General features: G+C 30.9%; 1 non-coding gene across 1 annotated transcript; it reads left to right on the forward strand.

The window, feature by feature from the left end:
- Window positions 1–4,344: 4,344 nt before the first annotated feature.
- On the forward strand, window positions 4,345–4,416 carry TRNAP-CGG (transfer RNA proline (anticodon CGG)). Its single transcript has one exon. It is a non-coding gene; the product is annotated as a tRNA-Pro (tRNA).
- Window positions 4,417–20,103: the final 15,687 nt, after the last annotated feature.

The following is a 20,103-nucleotide window of genomic DNA, read 5'->3' on the forward strand; positions in this document are numbered from 1 at the left end:
TAGAATCCGCAATTTCAATTGTCAAGTATTCAACTAATGAAGAGAAAGCAAATGCTCAAATATGAACAATAAACTAAAACAAGCAAAACATTATATCGCTTTATAAATTTCTTCAAATTAATTTAACTAATTTAAAACATTTGTTATAAAACTATAAAATGATTTTTATGAGCCAGACTAATTGCTCAGGCTCAGCTAGTAATTAATAAAAAAGTCTGAAAGCTTTCAGATTTTATAAAAAAACACAGAGGGACTTTTTTAACATTTTGTGTATTTCCTTTATTTATTAAATATCATGTTCTTCGCACTTAAACTACAAAATTCAATTCAACAGCAATATCACAAAATCTTTAGAAAGACCATATCTTTAAAAATTCCAATACACAGTCTCGTGCGCTGGAGATAAAAATCTTTTTTCTTTCCATACAGTGTTGCCATTGCTTGTTTTGAAATTGTTGAGGTTGTTAATCAAAAGTTCGTTAAAGTTTTACAAAATATGAAACAGTTCATAAAACAAATTCCACATTTGGGCTTTCAGATGCCTATATTCGATGGAGGACTACGTTATTCAAAATTTAATGTCTCTAGGTTCTGATGTTTTTCACAATTCGAGAAACATACGTACATTCATGCACATTTTTCCTTATTTAATTACTTTAAATATAATTCAGGACTCTAATATTTGGTGGCAACAATTTGAAAACTGAAAAGCTGTTTCATAATGAACGACGCAAAATGCCAAAGCGGAATTAATAGCTTTTCTGGACAAATTGCCACTTTGGATTAAAAATTGAAAGTTTCCCGGCGATGGAGGTGGAAATAAAGCCACTAGCAATATTTATTGACAATAATAAAATATGAGTTAAAGCAATGGGCCACATAATGTCGAATAATAATAATAAATAAACTGACGAGGAGTAGGTTTTTATGTATCTTATTTATTCTAAATACCAGATATAGGTTCATGTTAAATAAGGCCATACTGGAGTTCTGATGGTCTTGGCAAACAATTCTCTGTCAAGGGCAGAGCCTGAGATTATTCCATATGAGTGAAATTCTTTACAAAAGAGCTCCTCTTGTGAAGACTTCCAGATTTCCAACACTTTTAGATTTGTACGAGCATTTGAGAGACTCTCGTGATCGCCATAATTTTTACTGGAAGTTCCTGAAGTGACGATATGGATTGAAGAAAGAAGTTACATCACTTCACACTTATCGTCTAAATCAAAAGAAAAGTCACAGCGGTGTCAATGCAGTTCACTGAAAATGTCTGAGTGACACCAGAGGAAAAAATTATTCAGTTACACATTTTTTTTGTAGGCAAATATTATTGCTAAAGCAAATTTGTAAAATTCCTCATTTGCTTACGTAATAAAATTTATAAGAAACCTTTATGAATTATTACATGGTCATAATTTATCTTCTCTAAACTGTAAGGCATAATTTTTAAACAATCATATATTGATGTAATGCATTGTAGAGAGATTATGTACTTTTTGAAAGCAGGATAGATGAAAAATAAGCAATGCCCTCGCCGGGACTTGAACCACGAGCCTCTCGATTACGTGCCGAGCGTGCTGAGTACTACACCACGAGGGCATGCTAAGAAAGCGGGAGAAATACCTTATATAGTCCCACTTTCAAAGGGCGACCGGGGGTAAGGGGACCCAATCGCCAACTCCTGGCGGTGGAGAATCATCATCCATCACCTTTACTAGTTCGGGTGTCACTGTAGAGACACTAGGGACTTTTTAAAAGCAAGATAGATGAAAAATGAGCAATGCCGTAGATAGGACTCGAACCACGGGTCTCTCGAATACGCGCCGAGCGTGCTGACCGCTACACCACAAAGGCATGCTAAGAAGGCAGGAGAAATAACGTATAGCATGACTAAACTATGTTCGTGCGACAGCAAATTATGGAGGATTTTAAATGAAAACTGTCAAGGAGAACGTTAAGCAAATTGAATGTCATTTGTCTTGTCATTCTTACATATGTTATTTGGATACGATCACATTTATTGTTCACATGGAATTCTGTAAATGTCCTAATACAACCTAAATATGGGAATACCAAAATTTTATTTGTAATCATATGTTTATCATATGTTTATTATTTATTTTCACCATATATTTTATTTTTAATCGTAGGAATACTATGATAACTAAAGCGTATTCTTTATTTACATTTTAAAAAATTTAACATTTTTTTTTATGACTTTATTTTATAGCCTTTAATGTACAGAATGGAGAAAAGTAATAAAGAAAGAAAATCCCTTACCGAAAAACAGGGAAATTATTCCTTCTAATAAGGTAGTTTATTTAAAATTCTATTTTATTTAGTAATCCGATATCATGATAAATTAAAATCAATGAGCTATTAAAAGCGAAGAATTGAATATCTTGTTACAAATGTTCGTCATTGTTCGTATCTGCATGATAGTATCCAACATTTTTGGAAAAACTGATAAAATTTGACAAATTATGCTAAAAATTCGGAAAATCATTCATATGGGTGCCCATTTCTCTCTGTATCCGATGCCGTACAGATAAAACTTTTGATATCATACTTTCGGTTATTAAGCAAAAATTTCAGAGGAAAATTCAGAACAAAATAAAAAAAATCTCTATCATATATTGAAAACAATTATTGTGCTATACTATATTCTTCTCGCGAAAGCATATGCATAGAAACTTCTAAGGAAATCGAGTAGATAGAAGAGGATCACAAGCTAATTTCAAAATTTTATCCAAACAAAGAAACAAATTTATGTAAAACCGCGCAGAAGTTAAACCAGACATTGACGTATTGGAAGCATAAAATCTAATCAGAGGAAGATGACACTACAATAATTTCGATCGAATTTAAAGTTTTCATTTGTTTGCAACGTGAAAAATAAGGTGATATAAGAATATTATGGCAGACTAGCAAAGGCTTAGTGATTAGATAAACTATCTTAAACTGGTACCATTTATACACAATTGTATATATGTAAACATATTTAATGATACTAAGAACTTGACAGCCATTGTTAGCCACTTAAAGATTTTCACACTTCCATTTAACAGAAGATGTGATCGTCAAACCTAGCATGAATAATATTCGTCGAGCAGAGTGGAACACCTGGAGTATCTCTGATGAAATTTCTTTTGATTTTGAGAATATAAATTAGCTCTCAAGTTAGCTAAATTTTATTTTCACAGAATGAACATCACAAGCTTTTCTTTCTTTTTACATTTCTGAGTACGCACGATCAATTCATTTGAGTCGTTAATTTGCAGTTAGAAAATGAGATAGTTTTATAAACAGCAAGATCCCGATCATGGATCATGATAGCAAATCCATATCGATCCCACTGTTACAGGAAAATATGATGCATAACTTTATCCATTTTTCAATTCTTTCCCTTTACATACATCCTTTCGCTTGCCTGGATGATATCGTTTTCTATGAAAAACACCTAGCAATTCTTTACTGCTTGTTATGCAGTTTTGATGCTAATGGAACATGAAGTTTGAAGTACAGAAATTTCTTGGAGTATGTCCTATAGTAACGAAATACTCAATTTGTAGCTTAAATTAAATATTACGTAAAAATTTAATTTCAACACTTTTCGTATCTACAATACTGAAGAACATTTGCACAAAATTTTATATTTCTGATAATTTTGTAGAAAAAGGTGTCTTGTTAGAGGATCAATACTGAAGCAGGAAAGGGTCTGTAGCTCCAATTTAGAATCTTACATATTCATACAAAATCAAGAGAAAATTAAAAAAAAAATCTTTAAACTCACTAAAAGGAAACTTATTTCAGATAAAATTCGAAATTGAGACCAAAAGAAACCAATAAAGCTATATAAATACAAAACTAAATAATAAGAAACACACTGGCTGTTATCAATAGCAACCTAAAAATTTTCAAGAGTCATTTTTTTAAATTATATCCGGAACCTTATCAAAATTAATATATGAAAATAAATCAGAATAATAAATTAAGTAACATATCCCCAAGATTCTAGGTATTCCGTGAAACAAGCAGAAAGTGAGACAGGTGTTTCTCAATCTTGTTAACATATTAATAAAATACAACTTCCATGAAATACAAAAGCTGATTTCTTTTAATCTCATTTTTTCACAAACTCACATTTTTAATAACATGGAACTGTTTGCATTTGGAAATTGTTTTATCAGTCAAAACGAAGGTAATTGTTAAACTGATTTGTGCGAAATAAGTTTTAGACTTATTCCTGTAAAACATTGTGAGTCATGAGAATCAGTGTATTTGGTAATCAACTGCGTCATTAATCACATCTACATTATTTTATTCAATAAAGGATTCTCATGTGGTTCGGTGGTCTAGAGGTATGATTCTCGCTTCGGGTGTGAGAGGTCCCGGGTTCAACTCCCGGCCGAGCCCCGTGAGTCTTCTTTTATTTTACCTCCTTAACTAACTGTACTCTTAGAAGCATACCGTTGTATTTATTGCTGCGTTTCTTAATAAAAGCAACGACGTATATATATATATTTTAACAAACATGTATACACGTAAAAAAGCAAATTTAAAGTTAAAATAATGTGCAAACATATAAAAGATTTAATTTTCGAACTAATCTACAATATCATTTAAATTCAGATAGTATAAGTAAATCAAGCGCAAAACCAAAACATGAAAATAAATTCACCAATTTAGCAAATTAAAATTAATCTATTTTTTTTATAAATGCATAAGTGAATGACTGTTGAGCAGGCAGGAGACAGACTTATCAAGGGGAAGTTGCCTCCAAACCTAACTCTTCAATCATTCAATTCGTGTTTCGTCATTCATGCAAGCAAGGGTAAAAGTCAAAACCAAAAGTAAATACATAGTGAAGAATGTCCAAAAAGAAATACCGACTAAGTGGTACCTTGAGAAATTAGAAATTAAAAATTAAAGGTCGAAAAGGAAAATACCAATAATGAAGTATTTTGAGAAATAAGCAATGTAAAGTTTAGTATTAAATTAAATTTTTTAAATTAAATTTTCCAGAAAAAATAATTTAGAAACCAATGCATTTTAGAAACCCTTGTCTACAGAATCCTCCCCGACACGAATATGCATTTTAATCAAAAAGAAACTAAAAAAGGAACTAGACAAAATTTATATAAACCAATAAGAAACTAAAAAGAACTAATTCATAATTTATAAAAAACAAATATATACTTAAAAATTAAATTACATATCTAGAAAATACTTAAATACCACATAAAAATACTTAAAAAATACATAAAAGCAAGTAAATAGTAAGTTTTAATTCTAATTTACGTACCATATAAGCGTTGGGGTCTGCAAAAGTATTTCCTAAGTGATGTAAGTGTGTTCTGCAAATTAAAAAATGGCGCTAATGTAAGTAAAGTTGAGTGCCAAATTGCTATCTTTGATATTAAAATATTTAAATAATATCGGGTTGGAGGGAAAGTTCTGTCGTATTTTAAATAGGCAGGTGATTTTTCTTGTAAATAAAAAAAATCTGGCTAGTGAGTCAATCGGATTTTTTTTTTTTGTTTTTTTTAGCTGCTGTATAACATAAAGGGTGCCCTTTTTTACCGTTCATTATTTACTTGTAATATTTAAAGGGAAAAACATGTCGGTAGATAAAGTGCATTTACGACACTGCATTTTATATGAATTCCAAAAAGGAAGCAACGCATCTGTTGCATGTAAAAATTTATGTGCGGTATTTGGAAAAGATATTGTAAATGTTCGTACTTGTCAAAGATGGTTTAGCAAATTTCGTTCCGGGGACCTGAGCCTCAAAGAAAGTGTTCGATCTGGACGACCATCCAAGATCGATAATGATGTTTTGCGATCCATGTTGGAAAATAATCCACATTTAACAAGTCGAGAAATTGCAGAAGAGTTTGGCATTCATCATACAACTGTTGGAGATCACATTAAATCTCTTGGGTTTGTGTTAAAGCAAAGTGTTTGGGTTCCACATGAATTAACGGAAAAGAATTTGTCTGATCGTGTAAGAATATGTTCATCACATCTGATTAGACACAATGTGGAGCCGTTTTCGGACAGGCTGGTTACTGGAGATGAAAAGTGGATTCTTTACGAGAATATTAAAAGAAAAAAATCTTACTGCAAACCAGGAACATCATCAGCAACAGTTCCAAAACCAAGTATCCATCAACGAAAAGTACTGCTTTGTTTGTGGTGGGACAGGAAAGGTCCAGTGTATTACGAGTTGCTGAAACAGGGAAAAAACATCAACGCGGATCTGTACTGCAATCAGCTGGATAAATTGAATGCAGCTATCAAAGAAAAAAGGCCAGCATTAGCGTCCAGAAAAGGAAGAGTGTTCCATCACGATAATGCTCGCCCGCATACTGCAGTGGTGACACTACAAAAACTGAATGCGTTAGGATGGGAAATCCTTAGTCACCCCCCGTATTCACCTGACATTGCACCCTCTGATTATTACCTGTTCAGATCTCTGCAAAATTATCTAACGGGAAAAAAATTCAAGTCTTTTGAAAGTGTTTCTAAGGCAGTTGCTGACTATTTTAACTCCATGGATGAGAACTTCTACAAAACAGGAATTTACAGGTTACCTGGAAGATGGCAACAGGTTGTAACAAATAACGGAGCATATATAATTGATTAATATTAAACACATATTTTTATAAATGAATTCAAATATTTTCTTTAAAATACGACAGAACTTTCCCTCCAACCCAATATAAATCTAGAAAAAATCAAAGAATATAAAAGTATGTAATTCAAGTTTTAATTTTAACTGACCAACTACTTATGGTAAGGAGTTTAGTAGCTGAGCTAATCAAGTGGTTATTGTGAATTAATAAATGTAAACTTGTTTGTAATGTTAATGTGTATTGTTGCAAAATTGTGTAAAAAATGCAAATAATAAAGTTAAGTGAAAAAATTATTTTTTTGTGAAAATTGCAAATTAAAAAGTAATTAAAAATAATTAAGTATAACTGAAATGTTTTAAAATTTTAAAATTGTTTTTAAAAAAAATTTAAATTAAAATTTAAATTTAAAAAATCTTCAAATGTCTTAAAAAAATTCCCAAATTTTTTAAGTAAAATTTAAATTTTGAAATGAATTCCTTAAAAAAAATTATTTATTAAATTTAAAGAAAGAAAAAGTTAAAAAAGAAAATTCCCTAGAAATTTCCCAAAAATGTTATTTAAAAGCTAAATTTAAAGAAAGAAAATATTGAAAGTTTTAATAAACTTGATTCCAACTGGTATATCAAAACTTTACTAAATACTGGCTAAAGTATGGAAAATTAGAAAAAGATTAAAAACTTCACTCAATTCGGGCTATAATTGAGACTTTTGAAAAGAGTTAGCCCTTTATTAGTAAAAGGAAAGAATTCAGTATTGATTAAATATACATATTTACAAATTTATTTACAATAAAAATTTACAAGATAATTCTTTTTCTCTTCTATATCCTCCATTACCCTCCAGCTAAGGTTTAAGGTAATGTTATCATACCATAAAGAACTAAAAAATTATAAAGTAAAGTTAATGCCTGCCTTTTTAATATATAAATTAATAAATTTTGTTGGTACTTGGTTATCAACTTGAACATGAATTAGCTTTATTATTTCTTCCTTTAAATCTTCTATTTCAGAACATATATTTTTTATTCTGATTATTTGGCTATGAAACGTGTTTTCTATTACTTTTCTAGAGATATTAGAGTTCCAATTAATTAGCTTAATAGTATGAAAATTGAAATTCCTTCTTTTATCATATAATTTAATTTTGCTGTGTTTAATAATTAGCAGGTCTAGGTATTCAATAGTATCTTGATTCGTATTCGTTTTATTAAGTGTTAAACTATTTGGGTAAATTTTGAATTGCTCAAAAGCAGAATTATTATTGAAAGTTATAATATCATTTATGTATCTAAATGTATGTGCAAATAGCTTTAATTCATTCTTATTTAAACTCAATGCGTATTTCAATTTAAACTCAACGTTCGTATTTTAATGCCTCCAAAATTGTTCTGCCATTACATTCTTCGGCCAGTTCTGATTATGAAGAAATCTACACGGGTTTGTTATTCTATGTTCACAATGAATTATAGGAAAAGTTCTGTTTCGCCGAACATTTTCATGCAAGTTTGCTCCGCATTCATAATCAAATCCTTCATGTCGTGTCATCGAACCACAGTTTCATTACATATATATATATTGAAGACAGTTATTACCCTTTTTAGAATAGAATTTCTTTATTGAAAATAAGCTAAGTTTTAAGTAAATAAGTTTAGATGTTTACTTCAAAGAATGTAATTTCAGATAACTCAAGAACGTTTCTTTTTTATTTTTACCAAAAAAGAAAAAAAAAAATTCTTTTGTTTCGAGTTTTTGTTCTGGTAAGCTAACATTGTTACTTTCCTTTTTAGAAATCCCTGTACATCTTAATTGAAAGCGAAAAATTACCGTGTTCTAATAAAAGCACTTATCCTTGAAGGAAAAATTAAGTACACCTTATGCTTGATCGCAAAAGGAGAAAATCGAAAATCTTATCTTATAAAAGAATCTTTTCGATCAATAATAATTTTCATTAAAATCCCATTCATACTGTCCCATTTGTTTCTGCTGTTGTTTCGCAATTTATCATACGGTGTTTTCATTTGCAATTTACAATTATTTTCAGATTCTCTCAGACAAATTTCTTTAATACCTTTCTTGTTTCATATATAATTTTTTCAATTTGAATTTATTTTTCTTAACGTTATACGAGGAAAAAGTGTTTTTGTTTGTAAGATTCGAAAGCTTACACTTCTATGCAATGTCGAAAGAAAATGCTGTCTGAACTCAATTAAATCTAGTATCAATTAAATTAGGTACTCCATTTCTTTTAAAGAGTTTGTATATTGAATTATACAGACCAAACCAGAGATACTTTTTTTTCTGTACGTCATAAGGTATTTCTCCCGCCTTCCTAGTAAGCTTTCGTTGTGTGTGGGTTCTGCATGCTGGGCGCGTATTCCAGAGGTCGGTGGTTCGTTTCCGGGCGAAGGCGTTGCTCATTTTTCATCTCTCTTGCTTCGAAAAATCCTAATGACTCTACAACGTCACACCCACTATTACTCCTTTACATTCCTTATCTATGGTGTGAAGTGGGGGACTGCATCTATCTAACAAGATGTTAGGAAAGTAGTGGTGTTCCCATTTTCCGTTACCTACCATCACCTGCTTTATAAAGAATCTCTTTATGCAGGACTTTCTAAAGAGTATATTTATTTGTGATGCGAAATAAGCACGGGAAACTACTCAGAAACAAATCCTGGAGCCTACCGCCAGGTGTAGATTAAAGTCTGTTTTTTTAATTATGTTTTGTTTTATCTTTCTGATGCTCTTTAGTCCTTAATCAATTTAAAGAAGCATTATCTAAGTTCAAGACTTGTGCTGATTTGTACTAGCGATAGAAAACTTATAAAAATGATAAAAATTTCTTTTGCTTTCTGTAGGAGTTCTTTTTCTCGAGTTCATAATAATGCCTTTTAAAATTAATTTGTGAAGTTACTCAATTAAATTTTGCAGATATTTGTACTGAGCACAAAATATACATAATAGATTCAGGATTTAATGCTTAAAATCCTTTCTTTTCTTAAATCAGATGAATAAGATTATTCTCGCTTTGTATAACACTCTATGAATAATAATGATTTCAGAAACTGTAAAGAGCTAAAAAAATATAGATTAATTCAGTGGGCATGAAGAATATTAGAATATTATACAGTTTCTTAAAAATGCATTCTCTTAATTCATTTAATTATGCACTTCACTGAAGTTTGTAACGTGAGAAAGTTTACACAGTTCAAAATTTTGTTTTGTTGTTCAAAAGTTCAAAATTTTGTTCTGAAAATCTGTTGTTCAGGTTTCCACAAATGCACTCTGTATTATACAGGGTGATTCAGAAGTCCTACACATCGAACTTTCAAAGATTGTAGAAATTCTAAAACGTATATTAATGGCAAATTGTTTATGTAGTGCAAGAGCTTTTCTGAAGCGCTCATTTTGTCAAAAGAGTTGGATGGCCCCTTTATTTCGGCGGATAGATTCAGTTTCCGGAAATCAGGTTACCAAGCGTAAGATTATTGCCTTATTAGGTTCACGAATATGTGGAAATGTCTCTTTTAACGCTTCAACAGCTTTTCCTTATGGACGTTTGCGAAGTAATGCTAAAGAAATAAAATTCGTTCTAATTGAGAAAATATCATTTCCATCTTGCACTAAACAAAGAATTTTCAGAGCTAGCAGCATTAATTACAAGTAAACAGTATAAGGGATCATTCATTGAAACAATTTTCCAATTAATATCTGTTTTGGAATTTTTGAAAGTTTGACATACGCCCACGGTATTTGGATTATCCTGTATTTTATTGAAGATTATTCGGAAAAGTTCTTTTTTTTTTTTACTGTTCGCACATTCTTAGTAAAACTACTTTTGTGTGTAGCCTTCAACATCGATCACCACTAATTAAGCAGCGAACAGTTCCATAATGCAACCTATAAACCTACCTCACCCAATTTTATTTAAAATCAAGTTTTAGAAAAAGATCTTTTAACACTCTGGAATGCAAAATGGTCACAAGAAGAAACGGGTAGTAGAACCTTCAAATTCATGTCTACTCCATCAAGAACCTTATTTCAACTAGCTGCGCCATAACATTCTTTCTAACAGCCCATGGTCTTTTTTCATCATAGCTACATCGTTTTAATTTACATCACACAGATAAGTGCACATGTGGAACTACAGGAACTGTCGATCATTATATGTTTGAATGTGATATAATTAGAGATTTACATTTTCAGTCATGTACATTAGAAAATGACAAACTATGGTTCAAACAACTACTACAAAGTAACATCCTTAGACAAAAGCTCCAACATCTAATAAACTACTTATCAGTAAACTGCGACAATTTAAAGGCATTACTTTATCATATGATAATCATATACTAAAATATTATGTATTTACTTCAAAAGTAATTGTTATTACTTTTGACTAAGTAAATACATAATATTACCAAAATGTACCAATAATTACCAAAATGCTACCCAAAACAACCATTACCTTACTTATATGCAATTGCTGTGTTACTGATATATTATTGATATTATTGTTGTTGTTGATATTATTTTGTAACCAAATTATGCAATATTGTCCTTATTATGTAAATATTGAAAAATTTATTGTAAGTAGCAAGTAGTGGATGGTTCCACGTAATAAGCAACTAAGCTGATAAGTCGTCATGACGGTGCAGTTGCTTATTTCGTGGTTTCCTGTCTTGTGTGTAACTTTACATTTATATACATATAAAGTTATACACAGGACAGGACAGCAAACCACGAAATAAGCAACTGCACCGTCATGACGACTTATCAGCTTAGTTGCTATATATATAAATTACTTGCAAATGTATTTACTTGATAGAAAGTAGAAGCAAAGACTTAGTTACTGATGTCAAAGAAAGGATGCCTCCAAGCGCGAAAAGCAAGTTAAAGCAAATTGTCGTAAAAAATTAGACACAACAATGCATGATAAATATAATCAAACAAGCAACTGAAACTAATTGACTCTTCCTTAATTCACTTGATGAAAATAATTTGTGCTTTTTCCAGTACTAAAAAGCATTTCAGAATATTTCAGGATTATACATCATAATTCTTATTTAATGAATATTTATTAAGTTAGATGCCTTGCAAGGAAGTACATTTAGAGCTTTAGTTGTTCTCAGTGGCTTTTACGAGTCGCTGCTTTCTACTAATACGTAGAACTCCAGTTGGTCAAACTGCTCCATTAAGACTAATTGGCCATGGGACAACTACCTCGAAAGCTAAAAGGTAAGGGCGATAGCAAGCGAAGGTCCTAATGGGCTTTACTGGTTAATTTTTGATTGATGGAATACCCTTAACGATGTCTTTTGTTTATGCGGGATCTAATTGGAGATTCTGAGCTAATTTCGAATAGAAAAGGCAACTGCGTTTGTAGACAATAGATAAGAGATAAAAAGGGATGAAATTTAGAGTCACGAATCCAGTCCATATACTTATAAATTAGATGACTTGCGTTTATCAATGTCAAGTGTTGGAAAAATTCAAAAGATCAGAACAGTACGAATTCATAGCGTTAGTTAAATAGGTTAATCAGCTCCGAATTATCAGCTTATACAGTATCGTTAAGTTTATACGAATTGAGCAGGACTAAGATAAGCTTGGATAATAAATTTTTGTATGAGTATTTAAGTAAAAATTATAAACAAAGCAAGAAGTATTCTTTCAAATATTTTTTTATTTATTTTTTCTTAAACAGGAACTTTTTTCCAAGTAGTAAATACTGTACTTCGACATTAAACTATATTTTTCAGAAATGAAGAGGTGAAACATGCAATTCCTAACTGTTTGTTATTGTTACTTATGCTCACTCGTCTGACAGTAGCATCAGTCCAAGCCCACCTCATGGCAAGGAGCGCAAGATACGCCTGTCTTTGGCAACAGCTTTGAACACCTTACAGGTGACAGTGCAATTTAGCTCAGTTCCGCCCTTAATTTTGATGGAGAGCACTCCGGGGAACTGGTCCGGGGGTCACATGGCCATAGCTTGGAAAACAGATGAACAGAAACAGCCTTGGCAAGTGTTGTCATTACGATAAACATAAAATTGTTAATTTACCTTCCACCAGTTCTCCAGAATAGTGGATTCTCAGAGAGTTGACATTTATTATTTCACAGCCGAGCAATTTAAAGAAATGTGCTGCCGCTGAATGAAACAGAAGCTCTTTAAATTATATTAAAAGGATATTTCTGCGCAGCTATCAAAGTGTTGCCATTCATCAAAGCAAAACATCTGTGTGTCATCTTTCAAATTTAAATTACTAATTAATAAAGCTTAGATTTATAGCTATAAAACCACTTTTAATTAATTTAAATTTTCATGTTATTTATTTTATAATACAACTAATTTATATAAACTAAAGTGTGCTTTAACTAGTATATTTATAAGGTATTCTCCAGCCTTTTTAGCATGCTTTAGTGGTGTAGAGGTCAGTACACTCGGCGTGTATTCAAGAGGTCCGCGGTTCGAGTCCCGGTGAGGGCATAGCTCATTTTTCATCTTTTCTGCTCCGAAATAACCTAATGTGTCTACATATTCAACTAAAATTCTTATCAACATTTGCAGCTTTATTTAGAATAATAAAAAATATTATGTATGTCATAAGTTACGCATATTGTACAAAATAATGTTAGAGATATTTCGTAACGTTTCAAAATTTTTTTGATTTAATTTACTTTTATCTAATTATTTAATTTTAAGATTGTTTGAAATTTTTAAAGATAAATTCTGAGTAGTATTATGTTAGACTGCTATCTCAAGTCCTAAGATTGCATTTTTTAATATATAACAATTTTTTACGCAGTATTTCAAGGTTTCTTCATTACTTAATTTCTTTGAATATAATACAGGGGTCTAATATTTGGTGGCAACAGTTTGAAAAGTGAATCAACGAAAAATGGCGGAACGAAATTAATAGTCCTTCTGGGCAAGTTGCCCCTTTGGACTAATAATAATAATAATTACAATAAAAAGAAGAGAAAAATGGTCTACATGGTCTTTCTGAGACAAGCCATAAAATATATTACAAAACAATTTATTTTTTGATCTTTTACAATTTTTAACAACATAATGTTACGCTCCAATTAGATCAAAATGTTAAATCTCTGTTCTGTTTAATCGCATAGTAAATTACATGTCACAGATATAAATATCAATATATATATTTCTTTTCCATATAAGATTAATTTCACTTAAATACAAAGTAGATTGATTTGATGGCATATAATTATATATTCTAAGACAAATAAATAGGCATCAGTGTATTAATAATTCTGAACATATTATAATTGCATGAATAGTAATTTTTATTTTTTAAATAGTGTTTTATCAAACATAATTGATAAAATTTAGTGAAAAAGCATACATATACAATTTACAGATCAAATAGTAAAAATACAGTTTTCAATATTTCTTAACAACTTTCGTGATCTAAAACTTTGCGTCCTTGAATCCATAGTTTCAATCAGAGTTCGTTAAGAAACTTGTTCAGTTCGTTAATCAAATTTCGGTTCATTAACAAAAACACGATTCGCTAGGAAGTTTTTTTCTTTAATTCCATTTCAGTTCTCCACCGATTATAGCTTTCTTTTGTAATTCTAAAATGTCATTAAACTATTTATGTTACATAAACGATAAAAATTGGCTTTTATTATTACTTATGTACAGTCATTGCATTGATTTATGATAAATTATAATTCTCTTTCAATTCTCCACTGATTATAATTTTCTTTTGTAATGCTAAAATGGCATTAAATTATTTATGTTACATAAACGATAAAAATTGGCTCTTTGTGTTACTTGTGCACAGTCATTGCATTAGTTTTTGATAAATTATAATTATCTTTCAGTGTTCCACTGATTATAATTTTCTTTCCTAATGCTAAAATATCGCAAATTATTTATGTTACATAAACGATTAAAATTGACTTATTATTTATTATTACTTATGCACCGTCATTGCATTGGCTTTTGATAAATGGTTCGTAATTTCTTTGTGACTCAATGAGCTAATTTCTTAGTATTTGGTTGATAAGCCGAGTCTTCTGGTTGATAAGCTGAGTTGATAAGCTTAATATGATTTAATAAAGCTTATAAATATATCTATTTGAATCAAATTGAAATCAAAATTTGAATAAAATTTAACGAATCTGATATTTCTTCTTACGGTATCAGAAGACGCAAATTGCTAAATAAATCATTCTGAAAATATCGTATGAATCTAAATGAGATGGGATTTGGAAAAGGCTTATTTATATTTTTCTTTTCTCATTTATTCGTATTTTGCCATAAGAATTTCTTCAAATTCACTTGTACTAAATACATTAGGTACGATTTGGGAGATTAGTACGAAGTAGACAATTCCCCTTAGACATCAGGATATAAAAATTGCAGGGTAGATTGGACTGGGAGTATTAATGGTTGATATAAAATGGCTTCATTCTGGGAGTATTAGTGGTTAGCATGAAATGGCTTTATTCACTCCTTTAATAACCCTATATTAAAACAGGCAATTCTACTGACATTAAATAGTCCCATAATTTTAATTTAACAAACAAATCGGCATGTAATTTGCAATTTATTAAGATCTTGAATAAACGCAATTCTTATTTGCATTCCAGATAGTATATATGAAATATTTAGCTCATTCCTCAAAATGTTCCCAAAGCGCATTTTTCCCATCTCGATTAACACAAATCGGGCAATTCTCGATGCTCTGATGCTTTGACCCTTTTGCCCTGTTTACGCTTTACTTACCCTCTTTACATTCCCTTCTTGCATTGGATTCACAATTCTCTATTCGAATTTTATAACGTCAGCCATCATCAGGAAGGTCTTGCTTATTCAGATGGGGGTGATTTAATTTGCATAACCATTATCCCTTGCAAAATTTCTCCCAAATCGGTTTTGAGTATGGAGTTTCCAGACGCCTGAACATCAGATGAAGATGGACATGAATTATGTCCTCACGAGCCGCAAGTTTGAACAAGAATGGAACCATTGAAATCTTTGTGCTTTAGGCTCGATGGTTGTCAGTTATTGACCCAGACATGGGAATTGTATGGAATATATGCCTTTTTATTAGTTCTGGTTGGATGAATTTAATCTCATGAAATGGGAATTGCATTAGCGCCTAATGTTTCGCAGCTATTGGGGAACAGAAATGTGAGTTATATTCTCTTATAAGATGATGCATTCGCAGCTCCCTGTTGTTTACAATGTGAATGAAGGCATGGTAAGGCTTTGAAACGTAAACTGATAATGCAGTTTTCGATAATACGCATGAAATACTTTTAGCTATTGTACCTCATATTTTACTCACATCTTGCTCTCGGATATTTACAATCAGTATGATTGTTACTTCTTCATAAAAAATTAGGACATGTTTCATTGCAAAAAGTAGCAAATGTTGTAGCAGAAAAGTAGCAAAAAACAGCGATCGATAATTGCATTGCGAATATTAAAACATTTAAAAATCGCATTCTTTTTATTTGTGGGTACTCTGAATACTGCAAAAACAGGAGACAGAAGCACTGAATTAATGTAATTTATTCTTGTTTCAAAAATATAAATTGCAACTTATATAAATATTCATTGCTTTACTTTGCAAAACATTTTTATACTAAGACGTTTTAGTTTTTTATACTAAGCTACTGTTAAATTGTAAAACTTCAAAAATTAATGTCAACTTTTTTAGCTGTTCTTGAGGAGACGAATTTTAAATAGCAGTTTTCGAATATTGGACAGAATGATTTCGATAAGATTAGGGATGTAAAATTAAGAGTTTAATATAAGGTAAGTAAAATATTGAAAACGTTTGAAATTCTTGTGAGCACAGCCTGAAATATATCAATCACTTTCTTATGTAAATATGTTATCATTAATTTGTTGATGCAATTTAGAGCATTAATAAGAGAAGGAAATGTAGTTCAGTTAATTTTAGTTACCTTCTTTCATTCAAATTTACTTAAGTAATTAAGTAAATATATTTGTGCTTGCACATGGGTGCGTGCGGTTTTGGAAAAATTTGAATCTACCTATGTAAATCCGTGCACTTAATAAATGTCATACATCGCTACACAGATAAATGCTTTCATAGTACAAATATCCGAAATAACTAAAAACTATTTATTAAATCTTTGAAGCTTGAAGACTATGCCGTAATATTTTCAAGATTAACAAGTTACTTGGGATACATACTATGCATAAATAAGTTTACTAACACTTTACTGAGATAACAAGATTTACAATTTACTGGGAATACATGCTATATATAAATATCCAGAATATATAAAACCTGTTTACTGAATCCTTGAAGCTTGAATACTATGCCATAATATTTCAGGATAAAAACAATTACTGGGAATACAAATACTATGTGCAAATACTCTGAAAAAGAGATTTATAGAGGATAAGCAAGGCCATTATTAAATAAATTACAAACTGGGATTTTAAGATAGCACACATTTACTTAGAGTTTTTTCTTTCATTTAGCAACTAAGAATAAGCAAAGAAAACCAGAAATGTGAACAACTAAGCGATGTTTTATTTTTGTAAAAGGTCTTTCAAAAGTCACAGAAACTATATTTTTAGCGCAAATGAGCTATTAGTCTGATAAGTTGTTTCACTTTTCAATCGAGTTAAACAACTCAGATGAAGTTTAAGTTGCTTCTTTTCATTCCAGTCTCTTATCATTCGGAAAAGCGTAAGATACCATTCCTTCATACTTAATCTGTCTGTTATTAAACAACAGACTAAACAATTTAAAAGCAATAGATGTAGTTCTTAAAAATATTTTTTTTACATTTTAGTCTGCTTGATTTAAATGAAAAAGTATTTAATTCATCGTATATGTAATTAAAAAAGGTTAAATATTTTTATAGAAGCACATAACTTTTTTTATTAAGATCACAGAAGTATAACATATAACGTCCCCATCCCCATGTTAGTCTAAATGCAGATCCATCTTATAAAATGTTACGGTATTCCGTCCGGGCAATGTATATTGATAATCTCTATTGGTAAACCATATTAAATTTTATAAGAGCCCTTTTGGGCGACCGTTAATATCGGAACGGAATGAATTAGGTATGAGTGATTAATTGCAAAATTTTCTTGCGGCAGAATAAATTAAGAATGAATATTAACGTTCTTTAGCATAAACTTTCACCTACAGAAATCCTTAAACGATGGACTGGTGCTATATTTTATTTGCGTTTAACATTTTTAATATGTTTACTCCCCATAATATGTAGGATTTAAATGGCCTTAAAAATCTTTGTCGAGACCTGCTCTAAATATACACTAATTAATTAAGCCTCTTTCATTATTTTACTTTTGCATGCAGTCTAGTATGATATGAAAAAAACCTTGGCATAAAAGTACCAGTTTATACATTTAAGAAACTTAAATGCGTTTCACTTTAGCAGTTTTGTAACTTTTCCTTTTTCCGCGAGTGCATTCACATTTCGTTGCCGACCAATCCTAGCTTTTATGGAAACGCACAATTCACATGTTATCTGTCTTCCTCCTTTAAAGAATTGAACTATAGCTTTTAAACCGAAATACAACCCTTTCATTCCCTTTCATTTTTTTCCGTAAATAAAGAAGTTTGTAAAAGGAAAAATTTCCTAAACGTCATTTGTATATCACAACAGTTTTCCGCTCACCAAAGACGATTTCATGCAATTCAAGTCAAATTTTATGAATGAAAAGGAAGTTGCTCAGCAGCAGAAAGGAATGGAAAGTTTATGTCTTCTTCGCAGTCATGCGTTGGTTGAAGAAGATATTTAGACAAAAAGGGAAAGATTTTATAGTTGGGCGCATAAACTACTGGAAGGAACACTAAAATAAAAGTATATTGTTCATCTCTAGGGAACGGTCATGGTATGAGTAGGTGATAAAAAAGTTTATTATCTGTTCCCTCTTTTGAATCTAATATAAGAATTGTTGTTTATATCAGTGTTGTAATTTTTCTTATCGACAAGCTTCTTTGTATTTTAATCTTTGTAATAAAATAGTTCATGGCACTTAAAAGAAATATGTACATACATATGAAAATATTGTTGCGCGCGTACGGATTCGTAATAGATTGAATGAATACAAAACCGATGATAGCTGGATAGAATTTATTTTTAGCAAAACAAACACGTTATAGTTCAGTAACTTTCAACAAAAGCACTCGCACAGCTCTTCCTCACAGTCAAAGAGCACAATAAGTAGTTATATTTACTACTAAGAACGTTAAACACAAGGGCAATGGAAAGCCCATCTAAAGAGCGAATCTCACTCAGTGATATCTCAATACGCTGAACTAAATAACAAACAGAAACTGATGCTCTCTCAGTTCCCATATAGTTTTTCCCATATAGCTAAGACATCTCTAGTATCTTTCACTTTCCGAAAATACTAGAAGGCACATGAGCGCAGGATACGGTTACATATAAATATAGGGATCAATTTCATTTATTCAATCACAATTCCAATTACAGCTATGCAGGGACCGGAACAAAACATCGTCAAGTGTGGCGATTTCTTTCCTAATATTAGTCTCCGAAATCGTCTCCTAAACTGGCAAGATATCTCTAGTACGGCTATCTTAAAAATATCTTGCCAGTTTAGGAAGATAACTATTTACTACATGTTAAATAGATTTGGCTCCTGTAATATTCTTTTTCCAGTAGAGCTTTGTCTTTTTCAGGCATTTCAAATTACTTTATACAAAAATACCACAATTTTACGTATAATTTCACTGAAGTTATTCACATATTTAAAAAATCTGTAATAATATGTATACTTCCGTACACTTAAACGCGCGTGTATTCGCGTGTTTTGAAATTTAGCATATTTGGTGAAAGCGATAAAACATAAAATGTGGTTTAGAGACTTTGCTAAAACTATTTGAAAGTAGGAACTATGTGACTTTTTTCCGCTTCTGCACAATGTAAAAAGATAGGAAAGAGGTGCCTTTTTTAATCACCCCGGCATAATGGAAGGCAAAGGAAAATTGGTTGCCATATATTGGGAAGTTCGCCACGTGAATTATTATTGGTGCACATTGAAAAAAAAAGTTGCGCCAAGATAAATTTTTGAATTTCCCCGTAAATGCCGTACCAAATTTTACAAAATTTAATATCCATGCATAATTTTTTCTATTTGCGATTTTGCGTTTAATCACTATAAATGTCCGTTTCACTTTTCAAACTGTTGCCACCAAAGGTTAGAGACTTGCATTATGTTTGAAGAAATTAAATAAATTAAAATCTGCATAAATGTATGCCTATTTCTCGCATTGTGGTAAAACTATTGGTATACAAATAGTGATGGACTGTCGCCAATAGCACGATAAACATTATAAACTGGAAACCCTACAAAGGAGTTAATTGTGTAACTCGCTTATTCTTTACACTTACCATTCTCACTCCTACCAGGAATGGACATTGATATGATACTCTCTTTT

This window comes from Stegodyphus dumicola, chromosome 2, assembly GCF_044657685.1.
Source record: "Stegodyphus dumicola isolate Sdum_Otavi_A_Nest chromosome 2, ASM4465768v1".
In the NCBI taxonomy this organism is placed as follows: domain Eukaryota; kingdom Metazoa; phylum Arthropoda; class Arachnida; order Araneae; family Eresidae; genus Stegodyphus; species Stegodyphus dumicola.